The sequence below is a fragment of the Notolepis coatsorum genome (genome assembly GCF_963971535.1).
Source record: "Notolepis coatsorum genome assembly, chromosome: 6".
In the NCBI taxonomy this organism is placed as follows: domain Eukaryota; kingdom Metazoa; phylum Chordata; class Actinopteri; order Aulopiformes; family Paralepididae; genus Notolepis; species Notolepis coatsorum.
In genome coordinates, this window is record NC_140170.1 from 94,378,712 (window position 1) to 94,397,846 (window position 19,135).

Here is a 19,135-nt window from a genome sequence, read left to right on the forward strand (position 1 = left end):
TGAAGGTCAATTATTTTGCGACAATGATCGAGTATAGCTATACATTAATCCCGCTTATTACATGGCTAACTTACTAACAATATACCTAATTAATTTTACATCGATTCGCAACACTGGTTCTGGCTCCGCTCGTTGCTCCGCCCTGTCATCGCTGGCAGCTTCCCCAGCAGCCGGCAGTGTCTGATTGCACTGATGTCAGTGGGCTTGATTGCGAACAGCTTTATTATTATTATTATTATATTATTATATATTATTATTATATAATTATTGTTCCACAGAGGTCCGTTATCGGGTAATATCGGACCTCTGACGCGCGCTATTGACCAATCACAAGCAAGCATTTCGGCGAATGTGAAAACGCCATGTAATAAGTAACTATACTAACTATACAAAAACATACATTTATGTTTTTTAAAGTGACCTTTGCTTTTTCCTAAAGTGACCTGTAGGGTGTTTGTGTGTGAGAGAGTGCAGGATGTGTGGTGTGTGTGTGTGTGTGTGTGTGTGTGTGTGTGTGTGTGTGTGTGTGTGTGTGTTTTGTGTGTGGAGAGATCAGTGTTCAGTGTTCTCTCTGTTCTTGCTGCGTGTATGCGGAGGCGCTTGCCTGACCGCAGCAGCTTGAACAGGCTATTGTTGGGGTGGTGAGGGTCCTTCATTATTCTGCAGGCTCTGGATTTGCACCTCCTGTTGTATAAGTCCTGCAGGGGTGGTAGTGCAATGCCCATAGTACGCTCTGCTGAGCACACCACTCTCTGTAGAGCCTTCCTGTCCTGGGCAGTGCAGTTGCCAAACCAAGCAGTGATATTCCCAGTCAGGATGCTCTCCACAAAACAACCGGAGTAGAAGGACTGGAGTATCTTCCCTGATACTCTGTACTTCCTTAATTGTCTCAGGTGATATATTATATATATTATGCCATCTTCACAAACGACTTACCATCAGTTCTGTGTAAAGCAACTGTACAAATGTATGCCGATGATTCCACATTGTATTATGCTGCAATAACTGTCAGTGAACTGGACAATGTTTTATCAGCTGAGTTAATATGGTGTTTGATTGGGAAAAAACGGAATAAGTTGGTACTAAACATCTCGAAAAGCAAATCAATTATCTTGGGTTCGAGTCATAAACTTCAATCTATACCAAAAATGCTGCGTGAAAGGGTTAAACCATTCTGTCTCTGTTTGTACCCGTCTCAGACCAGAGAGAGGAAGTGTCTCGCTCTCTCCATTGTATCTCTCCATCACCTTGCTCTCTTCCTCTCTCTTTTCTCCGTGTCTCCACTCAGTCCTACAGCCCCTCCCCTCTGTGTGTGTGTGTGTGTGTGTGTGTGTGTGTGTGTGTGTGTGTGTGTGTGTGTGTGTGTGTGTGTGTGTGTGTGTGTGTGTGTGTGTGTGTGTGTGTGTGTGTACCCTTAAGTGTTCAGTGCTGCTTGGCCCCGATACATTTGATTCCCTGTTTATGTAATATAATTTGTGGAACCAAATAAAGTATTAAAATGTGTGTGTGTGTGTGCGTGCGTGCGTGCGTGCGTGTGTGTGTGTGAGAAATGTATTAGATTTAACTGACTAAGCAGATCCTACCCTTCGTCTGTACCTTCACTGATATATAATTAAACACATTAAAACCTTAATAATGTGTTTATTTAAAATCGGTGTATGATTTAAAACAATTATAATTATAATAATAATTAATGGGTGTCTGTTATGGTATATGTCCAATTCGCTCATGGGTCATGTTGGAAATAGACCAGACGCTGAAACTATCGCTGCAGATGGCGAGCCAGCCGCGGCGTGGCTGGTGTGAACAGTCTAATCTGTTAACAAGGGCGCCGAAAGGAAACTGACTGCCGATCCCGGCACTTGGGACGCATTTGGCGGCCGCTCGTGGTGCCGTTCAGTACACCTCCGCTTCATATGCTGCAAAATTATGTTGTTGGGACATTGTTTTATGGCAGATGAGATATAACATTTTCAAAATATGACTGAATTTGAAAGTAAGACAGTAATTAAAAGAACATTTGGGGGCGTTTCTCTTTTGTCCCCTGCTACTATAGGGGCAATATTACAGTAGATGAACGGGGCACAGTGTTGCTCTTTGCCCTGTGACGTTTCAAATATGTTAAACTCCCCATATTGTTCTGCCAACATTACTCCAATGGAGGGAAGCAACAGATTTGTTCCTCTAGATACTTCAACCAGAGTGATCCTCTACACACCTCAACCAGAGTGATCCACCTCAACCAGAGTGATCCTCTACACACCTCAACCAGAGTGATCCTCTACACACCTCAACCAGAGTGATCCTCTACACACCTCAACCAGAGTGATCCTCTACACACCTCAACCAGAGTGATCCTCTACACACCTCAACCAGAGTGATCCTCTACACACCTCAACCAGAGTGATCCTCTACACACCTCAACCAGAGTGATCCTCTACACACCTCAACCAGAGTGATCCTCTACACACCTCAACCAGAGTGATCCTCTACACATCTCAACCAGAGTGATCCTCTACACACCGTCCTCAACCAGAGTGATCCATGGAATGAATAAGCATGGAATCTTCCATCATTAGAAATATGACTTTCTGGTGTTTAATTTGAGTAGTCACTAAAAGGCTTGTCAGAGGAAAACAAGGGCCACTTGGAGCTCTTAAAAGGGAAATGACCTCTTTCCTCCTTGTCTAGTATTCTTGCATTTGTTCCAGTCTAGCATGTTATTCCAGCTTAGTGATAACCCTGAGGTCTCAAATCAAGGTATGATACAGCCAGGTACTAACATGGCCATTTTGGGGGGGGGGGGGGGGGGGGGGGGGCTCGAAGATATTTCACCCATCATCTGCTTTCCCCTATACTCGTGTCTCTTGTCACAAAAGAAAATTAAACTGCAGTGTCATACGGAGTCCTAATTCAACAAGGCATAGGGAGCTGTGATGATGGCATTGAATTGTGACCCTAATTGGACGAGTTATCCAGAGCCTCCCGGCCTCAGCGCCCACGCTGCACTCTGCCACACTCTGCCAGAGATGGTTCAGAGAGGTCACCCCCCCCCCCCCCCCCCCCCCAAAAGAATATAAAAATGTCTACAGATCACCTCCCACTCCTGCACTGCTGCTACTGTATGGCTCCTCACTGAAGCACTACTGCCAGCTAGTGGCATCAGGGGCAGTGGTTGATGAACTGCTTAGAAGGAACACGTCAACATTATGGGAAATGTACTTACTGTCTTCTCCAGAGTCAGACACGAAGATAGTTACCAATCTCCTCTCTGAGTTCAGTAGAAAGCTATCCGGCTGCAAGCTAGCCTAGCTTAGCACAAATTAATGGAAGCGGATATGGACTACTAGCCTAGCTTAAAACTCAGGAGGAGGAGTTTTTGTCCAACACCTAGGCTAGTGGTCCGTATCCGTTTCCATTCATTTGTGCTAAGCTAGGCTAGCTTGCAGCCGGATACCTTTCTACTGAACGCACAGGATGCACAGAGGATATACATTTGTATCCATCTTCTTGTCTGACTCTGGAAAAGACGGTAAGTGCATTTCCCATAATGTTGACTGTTCATTTAAAGGAACAGTTGACTTTATTTAAAGATTTGGTTTGTCCCGAAGTACGATTAATTTAAATCCATCAAATAAGTCCTGGCACCACCAGTGTTTGTGTTTATGAGATATTCAGAAGGTGGAATGAGAAGTTCTTAGTATTTGTTAGCAATGCTAGTGGAAGTCAATGGGTTTGCCCTATGACTGGTTTGGGAATTTCACACATTCCAAACCAGTTCTTAATTATTTTAAAACATTGTTAACTATATAGAAGGACTAAAATGTGTTTTTTTGTTGTTCTTTTTTAATACAAGCATGCTAACTAACAGACACCATTGATTCCATTAGCATTACTAATACAATCTTGGAATTTCTATTTCTGATATATATATATTCTTTTAAATGAATGGGGATCTTTTCTCTTTTTTTAAAGAGAGAAGACAGACCTTAAACATAGTGACCTAAGCTACAGGCCCATGTTGGCTACAATGTCCAGCTGATTAGTGTACAAATGACACAATCTGAAAAGGGTTGATGAGAGTGAAGGACTCACTCTATTCAGTCACTCAATGAATACAGAAGAATACAGTGTAGTTCACTTGGGACATAAACTGCTGTACACCAGAATGGTTGTCAAATGGAACATCATCACCATCTAGCGGTAAATCACCGCCATTACAAGAGGACTTCAATAAAGATAATGTCAGCTGTCTCGAGATGATGAAGTAGTAAGTATATCGACTTACTATGTAATATATATATATATATATATATATATATATATATATATTATATATATATATATATATATATATATATATATATATATATATTAGGGCTGTCAAAATCAATGCTTTAACTCTGGAGATTAATTTAAATTTATTAAAGCATTAAAATAAATTAATCTAGATTAATCGATGGAGTGAAACATTTTCAATCTTAGCGCCGCGGATATACATTGAACATTTGTATTTCACAGGAGAGAAACTATTCAAAGAAAGCTATTAAAATAGTCTTTGAATCCAAGTAAATATACTTTCTTTGTGTTGATTTTACATAAATTCCATGATTTTAATCAAGTAAATCTGTTACAAGCTTCGGTCTTAAGTAGAAAAATGCTATTTTTTATCTAGATTAATTACAGAAAATTGTGAGATTAATTAGTTAATTTTTTGAATCTATTGACAGCACTAATATATATATATATATGATTCAAGATTCAAGAGATTTATTAGTCATATACATACACGAGACATGTAGTGAAATGAAGGTGGCCATGCCCGCCTTGATTGTGCAAAGAAATACAAATAGAATAAAATTGAATAGATAATAGATAAGACATGATAAAAGGTACTAAGATAAAATACTATACAATGCTAAGCTTACAAATGAAAGGTAATGAGTCCTATATACACTACGCTATACAATATAGTTATGCTATATGTAACTATACTAACTATACAAAAACATACATTTATGTTTTTTAAAGTGACCTTTGCTTTTTCCTAAAGTGACCTGTAGGGTGTTTGTGTGTGAGAGAGTGCAGGATGTGTGGTGTGTGCGTGTGTGTGTGCGTGTGCGTGTGTGTGTGTGTTCATGTGTGCTTGTGTGTGGAGAGATCAGTGTTCAGTGTTCTCTCTGTTCTTGCTGCGTGTATGCGGAGGCGCTTGCCTGACCGCAGCAGCTTGAACAGGCTATTGTTGGGGTGGTGAGGGTCCTTCATTATTCTGCAGGCTCTGGATTTGCACCTCCTGTTGTATAAGTCCTGCAGGGGTGGTAGTGCAATACCCATAGTATGCTCTGCTGAGCACACCACTCTCTGTAGAGCCTTCCTGTCCTGGGAAGTGCAGTTGCCAATCCAGGCAGTGATATTCCCAGTCAGGATGCTCTCCACAGCCCCGGAGTAGAAGGACTGGAGTATCTTCCCTGATACTCTGTACTTCCTTAATTGTATCAGGTGATATATTATATATATTATGCCATCTTCACAAACGACTTACCATCAGTTCTGTGTAAAGCAACTGTACAAATGTATGCCGATGATTCCACATTGTATTATGCTGCAATAACTGTCAGTGAACTGGACAATGTTTTATCAGCTGAGTTAATATGGTGTTTGATTGGATAAAACGGAATAAGTTGGTACTAAACATCTCGAAAACCAAAATCAATTATCTTGGGTTCGAGTCATAAACTGTCATCTATACCAAACATTTGTTTGAACTTGTCTGAGGAACCCATAGAACAGGTAAATAAAGTAAAATTACTGGGCATAATAATTGATAGCCAGCTGTCATGGGCAGAACACATTGATACCATATAGTGAAGAAGATGGGGAGTGGTATCTCCATGGTGAGGAAATGTCTTTCTTATGTCCCTACATACATTGTGGGACAGGTGGCGAAATCTTTAATTTTATGTCACCTGTATTATTGTGCACCAGTATGGTCATCTGCATCCAAAGGTCAACTAAAGAAATTGCAAACTGCCCAGAACAGAGCTGCAAGGTTAGTCTTACATTGTTCCATGAGAACAAACACTATCAGTATGCACCGTCAACTCTCATGGTTAACGGTAGAGAATAGGCATTTTTCAGGAACACTGTCTTTTCGTCTCAACCCGTTTTCTTATCCAAACAAATTGTCAGATGCAGTCAGGTTCATTCTTATTTTACTAGGTCAGCCGATGATGGACAGATTATGTTACAACGTCCAAAATCAAATGCTTTAAAGAGGACGGTTGTTTTACCCAGGTGGAGGGATAACCTGTTTTCGACCAGCCAATGACTGATCTTGACAAGCTCTAGACTGAGTGACCTCTCTACTTCTCTTTTGTCCTGATGGGAGACCATGAGTGCAGCATCGTCCGCAAATAAAAACAGTTTACAATCACATGCAGATTTCATGTCATTGACATATAAAAGAAATAAAAGTGGTCCTAAAATACTTCCTTGCCTCTCAGATAAGACTCCATCCACCTTAAGGATATACTGTTAAAAACCCATAGCCTTCAGTTTATATAAAAGTATGTCGTGGTTAACGGTGTCGAAGGCTTTTTGTAAGTCTATTAAAAAAACATCCCACATAATTGACCTTTGTCCACCTCTGTTATAATTTGGTCTGTCAGATATAATAAACAGGTGTCTGTGTAATATGATGTTCTAAATCCAGACTGGAGCTCGTACAACAGGTTGTTTGTAGAGAGGTATTCGTTTATTTGATCATTAATGATCCTTTCTATGATTTGGATATCGCACTAAGAATCGACACAGGCCTATAGTTCCCTGGGTCTAGTTTATTGCCTTTTTTGTAAAGCGGAATGACTCTGGCTTGTTTGAGATCATAGGGAAACTGTCCTTGGACCGATAGATAGATTTACAATGTGTGTTAATATAAATATACTGAAGGTCTACAGTAGGTGTAATATTGCACAGTGCTGTTTAAAAAGTAAGAGTCCAGGAAGATGGTAACTGTCACTCTGTGCTCAGTGAGGCACAGTGATGCATTGTATAGTCTGATGGCTGTCGGAATGAAGGACTTCCTGTGCCGTTCAGTGCTGCATTTATGTAGTGTGAGCCTATAACATGCTCCTCCTGTCAGCCAAGTCTGTGTATAGTGGGTGGGAGGGGGTTTTCCCTGATGGCCTGGAGCTTAGCAAGGTTCCTCCTCTGCGCCACCCTCGCTAGAGTCCAGCTCCACCCCAACCACGCTACTGGCCTTCCTGACCAGCTTATCCAGCCTGTTTGTGTCCCCTGCTCTCAGTCCGCTGCCCCAGCAGGTCTGTTATATATATCCGTTCAGTCTGTTTTTGTATAAGTGAATGTTCTTAAGAGAGAGAGAAATTAGATTTTTCAATTGCCTCTCTGCTGTTTAGTTCAGCACCGTGGGCAGCGCCAAGCAAGCCACAGCACCGCTGTCCCAGCTGAAACGTATAAAAGGGAACGTGTTGAAAAACCATTGTGCCCCCCCCCCCCCCCACCCCCGAGAACATTTTATGCCCCCCCCCCACGAATTTGTTTCTGCAGCCTGGTCTCTCGTGTCTCTTGTCACAAAAGAAAATTAAACTGCAGTGTCATACGGAGTCCTAATTCAACAAGGCATAGGGAGCTGTGATGATGGCATTGAATTGTGACCCTAATTGGACGAGTTATCCAGAGCCTCCCGGCCTCAGCGCCCACGCTGCACTCTGCCACACTCTGCCAGAGATGGTTCAGAGAGGTCGTCACCCCCCCCCCCCCCCCCCCCCCCCCCAAAAGAATATAAAAATGTCTACAGATCACCTCCCACTCCTGCACTGCTGCTACTGTATGGCTCCTCACTGAAGCACTACTGCCAGCTAGTGGCATCAGGGGCAGTGGTTGATGAACTGCTTAGAAGGAACACGTCAACATTATGGGAAATGTACTTACTGTCTTCTCCAGAGTCAGACAAGAAGATAGTTACCAATCTCCTCTCTGAGTTCAGTAGAAAGCTATCCGGCTGCAAGCTAGCCTAGCTTAGCACAAATTAATGGAAGCGGATATGGACTACTAGCCTAGCTTAAAACTCAGGAGGAGGAGTTTTTGTCCAACACCTAGGCTAGTGGTCTGTATCCGTTTCCATTCATTTGTGCTAAGCTAGGCTAGCTTGCAGCCGGATACCTTTCTACTGAACGCACAGGATGCACACAGGATATACATTTGTATCTATCTTCTTGTCTGACTCTGGAAAAGACGGTAAGTGCATTTCCCATAATGTTGACTGTTCATTTAAATTAAAGGAACAGTTCATTTTCTTTAAAAATGTGGTTTGTCCCAAAGTACGATTAATTTCAATCCATCAAATAAGTCCTGGCACCACCACCAGCGTTTGTGTTTCTGAGATATTCAGAAGGTGGAATGAGAAGTTCTTAGTATTTGTTAGCAATGCTAGTGGAAGTCAATGGGTTTGCCCTATGACTGGTTTGGGAATTTCTAAGGCTGAGACCACTTATCGATATATCGATAATTATCGATAACTGTGTGATATCGATAAGTGGCGTAACGTCACATATCAATATATTTGCATATATAAAAGAAATATATATATTATAAAAAAAAAATTGGGCGGCTACGTGGGCAAGGCGCTCACCACGAATACTGGAGACGCTGGGTTCGCCTGTTCGAGCCCAGCGCTCCACATTGCTTTCAGTTTAGCTGGTCGTTCATACTAATACACATTGGCAGTATTAAGGGGTGGGAAACTGATGGGTGGGGATCGGGCGTTGTGGACAGCGACTCCTAAAGGTCGTTTGGTGCGCCTGCGCAGTAGAATCAGGAAGCGATGGGGGCGGCGCCCCTCCAAAGCGCAGACCCCTGACGCTGAAAGATCGCGCCGCGCAGGTGAAAAGATGCGACTGCTGTTACCTCGAGTATCGGAGGGGACTCGTGCAATGTATGACTTAGTCCACATTGCAGCCGGCTTGTGGGAGGCATGAAACAGCGTTCGAGACAGGGGAGGGTTGAATTGGATGATACGAAATTGGGATGGAGAAAAAATAGAAAATGGGAGAAAAAGTGGATCAAAAAAATATATATATATTATAATTTTTTTTTTAAATACTTTATACTATACTAAAATACTAGGTCTTGTTAAATACTAGTACTAGTTAAATACTAGTTTTAGTTAAAACATCCCCATTTCATGTAAATTCAGTTGAATTGCAACTCTGCACTGTGCATTCAATATGCAGTGCACTCCTCCATCACATCCAGGGACCACCAACTATAAAATTTGAAGGATCAATGTAGTAGTTTTGAATGGGGAAATCTGTAACACTAAAGATGGCGGCAACGATAAAGAATTGCTGCAAAATAAACATAAATTTGTTGTTTAAATAATAAATAAATAAAAATGTATAATAAAAAGAAATTATACTGTAATTTGGTCCCGATTTATCGATTATTCCAAATAGCATTTCCCACATTCCAAACAAGTTCTTAATTATTTAAAACCAATTGTTAACTATATAGAAGGACTAAAATGTGTGTTTTTTCTTGTTGTTTTTTAATACAAGCATGCTAACCAACAGACACCAAATTTCCATTAGCATTACTAATACAATCTTGGAATTTCTATATCTGATATATTTTTTTTTAAATGTATAAATAAATGGGGATTTTTTTTTTTTTTTTTAGAGAGAGAGACAAATCAGACCTTAAACATTAGTTACCTAAGCTACAGGCCCATGTTGGCTACAATGTCCAGCTGATTAGTGTACAAATGACACAATCTGAAAAGGGTTGATGAGAGTGAAGGACTCACTCTATTCAGTCACTCAATGAATGGAGAAGAATACAGTGTAGTTCACTTGGGACATAAACTGCTGTACACCAGATTGGTTGTCAAATGGAACATCATCACCATCTAGTGGTAAATTGCCACCATTACAAGAGGACTTCAATAAAGAGATGTCACCTGTCTTGAGAGTTGAGATGATGATGTAGTATTAGTAGTAACTAGTAAGTATATCGACTTACTATGTAGTAAGTTATATATATATAAGTCCCATTCAGCCCATGCTTGGTTAGCTGTTTGTCTCTGCTTTGTTAGCAGAAGATAATTTAATTAATGAGTTGACCACTTAAAAGGGTAATGCCACCCATTTTAAGAATTCTTATACAACGGCATGCAAATTTCTCGATTCTGATTGGCTGAAACAGTCATTTTACACGTCTTTATTGGCAACAATTCCACGCTGCTGGCCCAGGACCCGCCCACAACCGAACCACATCACATCACTCCGCCGGATCACAAGAAGGTGGACAATAATCTTTACAAATGGATATGTTGATAGCGACTAAACGACTAAATATCAAGCGATTCTGTCACAGCGAATGTCTTAGTCGTTTAAACAATGTTGGATGATGTAATTGATGGGTCTTGAATCATTCTGTAACAAAAGAAAAATCGCGGATTGATTGATTGATTAATTTTCAATATTTTTTTCAATTTCTTTTTCCTTTCGACTGTCAGCGCTCGCTCTAGTCTCCACCCACCGCCACACACCCCCCCCACACACACACACACGCACGCACGCACGCACACACGCACGCACACACACGCACACACACACACACTCTGCCTGCAACGCGGGGGATAGTCAGAGAGCTGGGTGCTGCGCTGTTCTAAGTGAGCATGGCCTATTGAGTTGATTGATTGATTGATTGATTGCTAATTTTATTACTGTACGCTTGGTTTCCAACTGGTTAAGTTTAGGCCCTCTACAGTAGGTTTAAAAAAATAAATAAAAGAATAGGGCGAAGAAAACGTTTTTTTCCTATAGGGCAAAGAAAACGTTTTAATTTGTTTTACCTACTTTATATAGAAGCATCTAAGAATGAAGTTCTATGGAAAGTAGGTCTGCATTCCCTTAACAATTGTGTGTATTGAGCCGTACTGTATTGTACCCATTCTGCATCTGGTAATAAAATTTTCAATCAATCATTCCAATAATACACAGTTGGATGTGTTAGTTGGTTGGATGCACTTCAAGCTGCTTCCACATGAGGCAACTTCTCTCAATCATTCCAATAATACACAGTTGGATGTGTTAGTTTGGTTGGATGCACTTCAAGCTGCTTCCACATGGAGGCAACTTGTCTTTTTTGTAGTTGTGGGAACTACTTTTTCTGGCGGATGGTTTTTTCAATAAATCTTTGATTAATGTGTGTTTATTGTATAGAAATAAGGTTGGATGAATCTGGCAGTTGTATAAAAGCTTTACACCACTTGCAGTCGTGATTTGTGAACAATAAACCATGCCTAGGGGGGTCTAACGACCACCCCTAGGCATGGTTTATTGTTCACAAACCACTCCTGCGCGTGATGTAATGCTTAAATACATGTTCTCCCTGTGCCTCAGGATGGTTCAGTCAGTATTTGTGAACATGCACCACTCTCTCCTATATATAAATCAAGAGAGAGAACCCTCCAATCGGTGATGTCACTGGCGTGTAAAATCTGGAGCTGCTCCATAGACAATGAATGAGGCCATAACATGTTTGTGTGAGCTCTTACATTACAAATGAGGTTTTAATTTGGGTTCAGACCATCTACCTCCTTTGGGTGTAAGAGCTCACACAAATGTTTTATGGCCTCATAAAGTCAGAGCTGTGACCCCATGGAGAGAGTGGTGTTCACAAATACTGACTGAACTGTTCTGGGGCACAGGAAGAACATGTGAGCTCTTAAAATGAAATGATCTTTTATCTTTTTATATATATATATATATATATATATATATATATATACAAAGAAACTAGTCCAAATGTAATTAAAATTATTTGTTGTCCAGCACACAGTATAGAAGCTACTGATATTTTGTCTACTAATCCTGTTAATTTGGTTTCTAGTTTATATCCTAGCATCCCACATAGCGATGGGTTAAGTGCATCTAGGCATTTTTTGGATCAGAGAATAGTCACAATAGTCCCTCTACTGAGGCATTCATATCCTTGACTCGGGAAGTCCTGAATAAGAATTATTTTAGTTTTCAGGATCAATATTATTTACAGAAAAGAGGCCTAGCTATGGGCAACCCGGTAGCTGTTAACACATTGACTGCCACGCTTCTATCCATCAATGTATGATCACTGCCACCAGTCTAAGCCTATGGAGATGTTCACCTTCTTTGCAGGGCTATAACTTTTTAAATTGTATTGCTAAATTGACATTACTATGGCCCATTCAACATAGATTATCTATCGTTCAGGATGTAGGAACGTTATACTTTTTCATTCATAGATTCATACGAAAATACCGTCTAGAATATAAGTATGTTTTTATCGTTTTCTGCAGTAATTCCTAGAACGCTAGTTATAGGCCTAAACGCATAATATAGATTATCGATTGCAGTTTATTCGCGATACACGCTATATTAAAAAATCCAACTGGATACGATCCTAAACGTTATGACTCATCATGCACGGATGAAAGGGGGGGGGGGGGGGGGGTCGTTTATAATTCCGTGATCGTCAGTAAATGCTTTATGTAGTATGGGTGATATATTGATCAGAGCGGTTTGCATTGAAAAGAATAAACAATCAAGCTAAAGGCAAGGCACTAAATATAATAGATAGAATAGAATAGAAATACTTTAATCATCCCGAGGGAAATTTGGCAGTACAAATCGAGAGGCTCTGGAAGAGTTCTACTTGTTTCTAAATTCTCAGAAAGAGACTATTACGTTTACTTTTGAATTATGATTCACATTCCATAGCATTCCTTGATATATTGGTGAAAAAGAGACAATATTTTCCTTAACGAATTTTTTAAAAAAAAGAGACGGTTCGTAATTAGTTTCTCCATTATAGCAGTTATCAAACTGCCCAAAGGTCAGTGAATTCCACGACCACTACACCAGAGGGAGTTCCACAAATCATGTTCAACCCAGATTCGGCTCAAACAAGGGACTAAACACGTTTAGCAATTATGCCACAACAAACAACGCCCTACCGACAGCCGTAAAAGAATGTGAATCCCTACCCACCTTCAAAACAGCTCTCAAAGAGCACCTACGGGAGGCTGAAATTCGAAACTGGCCTTTCTCTGGTCTGCATCCCCTTAACAATTGTGTGTATTGAGCCGTACTGTATTGTACCCATTCTGCAATCTGTTAATAAAGTTTTCAATCAATCAATCAATCAATCAATCAATCAATCAATCACCCGCCAGAGCTCAAGTTGTCAAAACTTTTGATCTAGAGGATAGATATAGTGAGGCCCTAATTGAGAATTATCTTAATAAAACTAAACGGATAAACAGACAATCCCTTTTTAAACATAAAGACAAAGTAAAAATCAACTCAGCACCTTCAGCCGGATCACCTGTAATTCAGATTTTGTGGTTTACTTGCTCAAATGTCCTTGCAACCTTTACTATGTTGGAAAAACAAGAAGACGTTTTAAAAATCTTATTTCTGAGCACAAATGTTCTATAAGAAGAAATTACGAGAAGTCTTCAGTTGCAAGGCATTTTAATAAGTTAGGACATGATATTTCTGCCTTAAAATACACAGATTTGGAGCACGTCTTGAGGACGCCAAGAGGGGGCAACAGAGACAGGCTCTTGCTACAAAGGCCATTTCTGAAGAAGATGTGTTCACACCGAAACGTCATGATTTCAGGCTGCCAATACATTTGAAAAAAACTAGAGTGCCTGAAACCGTTTCCCTATTTTTTCATGTATAGTATCAGAGGTTACAGCACCTAGTGTCAAGTCAAGTGAGGTGAGCGTGTTCTACTACTTTTTTCACTAGTACAGCACACAGGCCATTTTTGGTGGGTGTAATACACTTCCAATTCTAAACAAGTTATTTCCCTCCCTGCCTGGCTATCCCATGCCGAAAAGTAAAAAGTGTTTACAAACTGGGCAGTACATTAGATCGTGCTAATGAATTGATTAATTAAGGCTAATTGGTCATTGGAATGATTCCGAACAGCTAGTTTCATGCCTTGTTGAACATTTCTAAAATTACCTTTCGTCTTCTAAAATGGGGCGACGTACTATGTATAAAAAGGGCTACAATTCCTACACAGTTCACACAATATGGATGTAAATTACAGATCCAGCTCTTAAAAATCGCACCTCTACTGCAAGGGTGCAGTGTCGTTAACACCTCGTTAACAGCACTGCCAGGTTAATGGTGCATGATTACCGCAGTAGCAGTGCAGAGCAGAGCTCAGAGTCCTAAGAGCTGCATCTGTAAGCTCAAAATCTGCACTTTAACCTCATTCTCATTGTTCCATTTCAAATCCAACATGCTGGAGCCCAGAGCCACAACAACAAACATGTTTAACTGTCCTAAGACCTACAGACTGCAATGTACATCCAATAAAGTAGTAGAGAAAATACTGTGTCCATTAGTATGAAGTCAGATAAATCAATACTGCTCCTGCCATCCTCAACAGGGGAAGCCATGATACCTCCTCCTGACTGGTCGTGTCAAAGTCAAAGCTGGCTGCTTCAGCCTACTGTCTGGCCCTCTCTGTCTGAAGCTGGCTGCTTCAGCCTACTGTCTGGCCCTCTCTGTCTGAAGCTGGCTGCTTCAGCCTACTGTCTGGCCCTCTCTGTCTGAAGCTGGCTGCTTCAGCCTACTGTCTGGCCCTCTCTGTCTGCAGCTGGCTGCTTCAGCCTACTGTCTGGCCCTCTCTGTCTGAAGCTGGCTGCTTCAGCCTACTGTCTGGCCCTCTCTGTCTGAAGCTGGCTGCTTCAGCCTACTGTCTGGCCCTCTCTGTCTGAAGCTGGCTGCTTCAGCCTACTGTCTGGCCCTCTCTGTCTGAAGCTGGCTGCTTCAGCCTACTGTCTGGCCCTCTCTGTCTGAAGCTGGCTGCTTCAGCCTACTGTCTGGCCCTCTCTGTCTGAAGCTGGCTGCTTCAGCCTACTGTCTGGCCCTCTCTGTCTGAAGCTGGCTGCTTCAGCCTACTGTCTGGCCCTCTCTGTCTGAAGCTGGCTCCTTCAGCCTACTGTCTGGCCCTCTCTGTCTGAAGCTGGCTGCTTCAGCCTACTGTCTGGCCTTCTCTGTCTGAAGCTGGCTGCTTCAGCCTACTGTCTGGCCCTCTCTGTCTGAAGCTGGCTGCTTCAACCTACTGTCTGGCCCTCTCTGTCTGCAGCTGGCTGCTTCAACCTACTGTCTGGCCCTCTCTGTCTGAAGCTGGCTGCTTCAGCCTACTGTCTGGCCCTCTCTGTCTGAAGCTGGCTCCTTCAGCCTACTGTCTGGCCCTCTCTGTCTGAAGCTGGCTGCTTCAGCCTACTGTCTGGCCCTCTCTGTCTGAAGCTGGCTGCTTCAGCCTACTGTCTGGCCCTCTCTGTCTGAAGCTGGCTGCTTCAGCCTACTGTCTGGCCCTCTCTGTCTGAAGCTGGCTGCTTCAGCCTACTGTCTGGCCCTCTCTGTCTGAAGCTGGCTCCTTCAGCCTACTGTCTGGCCCTCTCTGTCTGAAGCTGGCTGCTTCAACCTACTGTCTGGCCCTCTCTGTCTGAAGCTGGCTGCTTCAACCTACTGTCTGGCCCTCTCTGTCTGAAGCTGGCTGTTAAAATGACACTTGAAGCTTGCGCTCCGTGGTTGTTGTGTTTGTGGTGGTGGTTATCATTGTGGTTGTTGTGTTTGTGGTGGTGGTTGTCATTGTGGTTGTTGTGTTTGTGGTGGTGGTTGTCATTGTGGTTGTTGTGTTTGTGGTGGTGGTTGTCATTGTGGTTGTTGTGTTTGTGGTGGTGGTTGTCATTGTGGTTGTTGTGTTTGTGGTGGTGGTTGTCATTGTGGTTGTTGTGTTTGTGGTGGTGGTGGTTGTTGTGGTGGTGGTGGTGGTTGTCGTTGTGGTTGTTGTGTTTGTGGTGGTTGTCGTTGTGGTTGTTGTGTTTGTGGTGGTTGTCATTGTGGCTGTTGTGTTTGTGTTTGTTGTGGTGGTTGTAGGGCTGGATGCGCTTCTTGGTATTGCACATTGTTTCTTGTTTGCATTTTTGTTTTTGTCCGATGTGTGGGTTGGATTTCAGTGGGTATAGGGGAGGGGTTGCTACTGCTGTCCACACCTCAGTCCAGATCATGAGATCCTATGTTAAACATAGGTTGTTGTTGTTGTGGTTACTGTTGTGATGGTTGTTTTTTCACTAGTCTTATCATATCTTACTAAACACTGCAGGTTAAGTTGTTACAGTTACACTTAGGGCGAGATGCAGACCTTGCACCGGGGTATGATGATGAGCCGCCAAGGCGCTGCCAGCGAGGGACCGAAGCTGTCCAGAAAACCGTGAGAGAAGCTTGCCACCTCGCCCGCCACTAGCCCCCATCACTCACAGACACCGGGTCCGGTAGAGCCGGTATAGGCTACAGAGTGGACAGAGAGCCTCGCCGAGCCAGCCAGCCAGGGCACGTTAAATAAATCGTGAGGGGAAAGAAGAAGAAAAAAGTTAAGCGCAGTGTGTTCTCAGTGAGAAGATCCTCCCGCAGCGGTGCTTTTGTGCAGTCACAAATCCAGGTGCTAGGTGAAGCATCTACAGTTTAAGATTAATAACAAAATGTGCTATATATAGAATACCGTCGGCGTCGAATATGAAATAAAGGCATTTAAATAATAAATACATTTCCTTATTTTTTATTAGCAATTGAAAAAAAATTATACAAAAGAAATAATCATAATTTTTTTTCCTCACCTACGTGTCCCGCATTGTCCCGCAAAAGCAGTGCTGCTGTCCTGCGACTGAACAATTTTGACCTGGTCACCCTAGTTACACTCTAAAAGGTGCAAGCCAATACAACACTGCAGGTTAAGTTGTTACTGTTACACTGTAAAAAGGTGCACGCCAATACAACACTGCAGGTTAAGTTGTTACTGTTACACTGTAAAAAGGTGCACGCCAATACAACACTGCAGGTTAAGTTGTTACTGTTACACTGTAAAAGGTGAAAGCCAATAGCTGCTTCACTTTCTTTAACTATGCATGTGTGGCTTTTGTCACACACATAACAAGTGTGTGTGTTTGTGTGTGTGTGTGTGTGTGTGTGTGTGTGTGTGTGTGTGTGTGTGTGTGTGTGTGTGTGTGTGTGTGTGTGTGTGTGTGTGCACGTGCGTGAGTAAATGAGTCAGAAGTGAACAGATGACCTGATGAATACGAAAGCCTTCTAATAGCTGGTCTCCAGCCTGAATCTGTCCATGTCTGTTGCTAAATGTGATTAAGTGGCTCGATATAAACAAATTTCCTTTGTATGAAATAATAATGAGTCGTGTCTGAGGTTCCACGACCCTGCTGACCCAATTGCAACACTAATTACAGAATTGCGACAAGTAGCAGAAGGTCCTGTAGGATTGATGATTCTGTGGAAATACAAGTAGCAGCAGATCCTGTGGAGTTGGTGATTCTGTGGAAAGACAACACCACCACAATGCCCCAGACTGTGAAGTCAAACCAAGATTCACTACACTGAAAGCCCAAGGAGCAGGGAAGCCAAAAGGGCTCGATGGAAGGAATCATTAATGGTAATGAAACAAAGACAAACGTTGATCTCTACTTCCTCGTAAGCCGACTCCTCCGAAGAGGCCATCACAACGCACTGTAAGTACGCAAGACGGTCATGGGTGACTGAGTGAGCATTACAGCACAGATATCAATCTACAGGTGACAGCAGTAATGATATACAACACTGCCTGTCGAGGCCCCTAGCCTGCCCCAAGTAACAGCAGGTATCCGTGCCCATGTTCTAGTCACTGGTCTCAGTCAAAACAACAGCAGCCAAGCAAGTGAGTGAGCGAGTGAGTGTGTGTCAGTGAGTGAGTGAGTGTGTGTCAGTGAGTGTGTGTGTGTGTATGTGTGTGTGTGTGTGCGTGTGCGTGTGTGTGTGTGTGTGTATGTTGAAAGCCGTTCAAAGCTGCGGTTAGACTCGACACAAAAGCCGCCAAGCCTGCTCAACAGGTCTGCACATTTCATTAGCAACAGTCCATTAAGAAAGCTTGTCCCGATCCCATGTTTATCAAGGTGATAATGCATCACTCTGCTACCCAAGGCTCTGCACTGACATTCCTCTCCCAAGTGAACACATTACAGTGAATAATTCAAAGACCGTGATCTGTGGAAATAATTGAAAATGCTGCACCTACAGTCGTCTCCAGTTCGCATAAATGGTGCCACTGGGTTATTCTACTACTGGGTGTTGTTTGTACCACCAGCAATTTGCAATCGGAACAGCCATCCTGTCGCAATTAGCACAATGTACCGTATAGCCGGTTAAGGACTGGGTTCTGTCCTTGAAGCGTTTGAAACGTCAGTGCAGTAGGTCTGAGGCGCTGACATCAAGGTGTGCATTTCAATCTGGAGACCGATGCGCTTTGAATCTCGAGTTGAAAAACGTACCCCTTTTCCGACGTGAGCGGTTACATGCCCCGCCGTGTGACTACTACACTCTACATCATTAGAGCAAGTTAAAACCTCCACAAGTTAGTATTTTCAGATGTACAGTACTGACATTTTAGTACTAACAGTTTACAGTACTGTTACAGTAACCCCCCCCCCACATGACTGAACGCTACACAGACACTCTAACTGCTGCTGTGACTTCACCGTCACCTCCACTGCCATTATTTGCAACAATGCATAGTGCATTTTATATCCTCCTACCACTACACTGTGAACTGCATGTGCAATACTCTTACTCCGTCACGCGTGCCTTATTTTTCTACTTTGTTTATCTTTTTTAAGATTTTATTTTAGTATTAAACTTTTTCTTAATATTTTAAGTCTATATTTTGTGATTCTGTGTGAAGGGGGGACTAGTAGCAAAGTAGGATTTGCATTGTATGGTGTAACCGTCTGTTTAACAAATGACCATATGACAAATAAATATTCTTGGATCTTGAAACGTTTACAACAGGTCGACGATGACCAACTGCCTCATTAATTTCAACGTGACAAAAACACGACAGACTAAAAAACCCTGACCACTATGGGTGGGAAGAGGCAGTGTTGGTGGAGCCTCATCAAGGGGAAAAGGAGGAGAAAGTCAGAGAGTCATAGATTTTAAGGGGCCAGATAAATCCTCACGGAACCGGCTGTCCTTCCCCATCGAGTTGGACAAATATGCTGCTGACC

General features: G+C 42.3%; 1 protein-coding gene across 4 annotated transcripts in view; it reads right to left on the reverse strand.

Moving 5' to 3' along the window:
- kcnab2a (potassium voltage-gated channel subfamily A regulatory beta subunit 2a) overlaps positions 1-19,135 on the reverse strand; it is a gene marked incomplete at its 5' end in the record, with an annotated part of 158,829 nt that overhangs the window by 113,967 nt on the left and 25,727 nt on the right. The gene's annotated exons all lie outside the window — the stretch shown is intronic.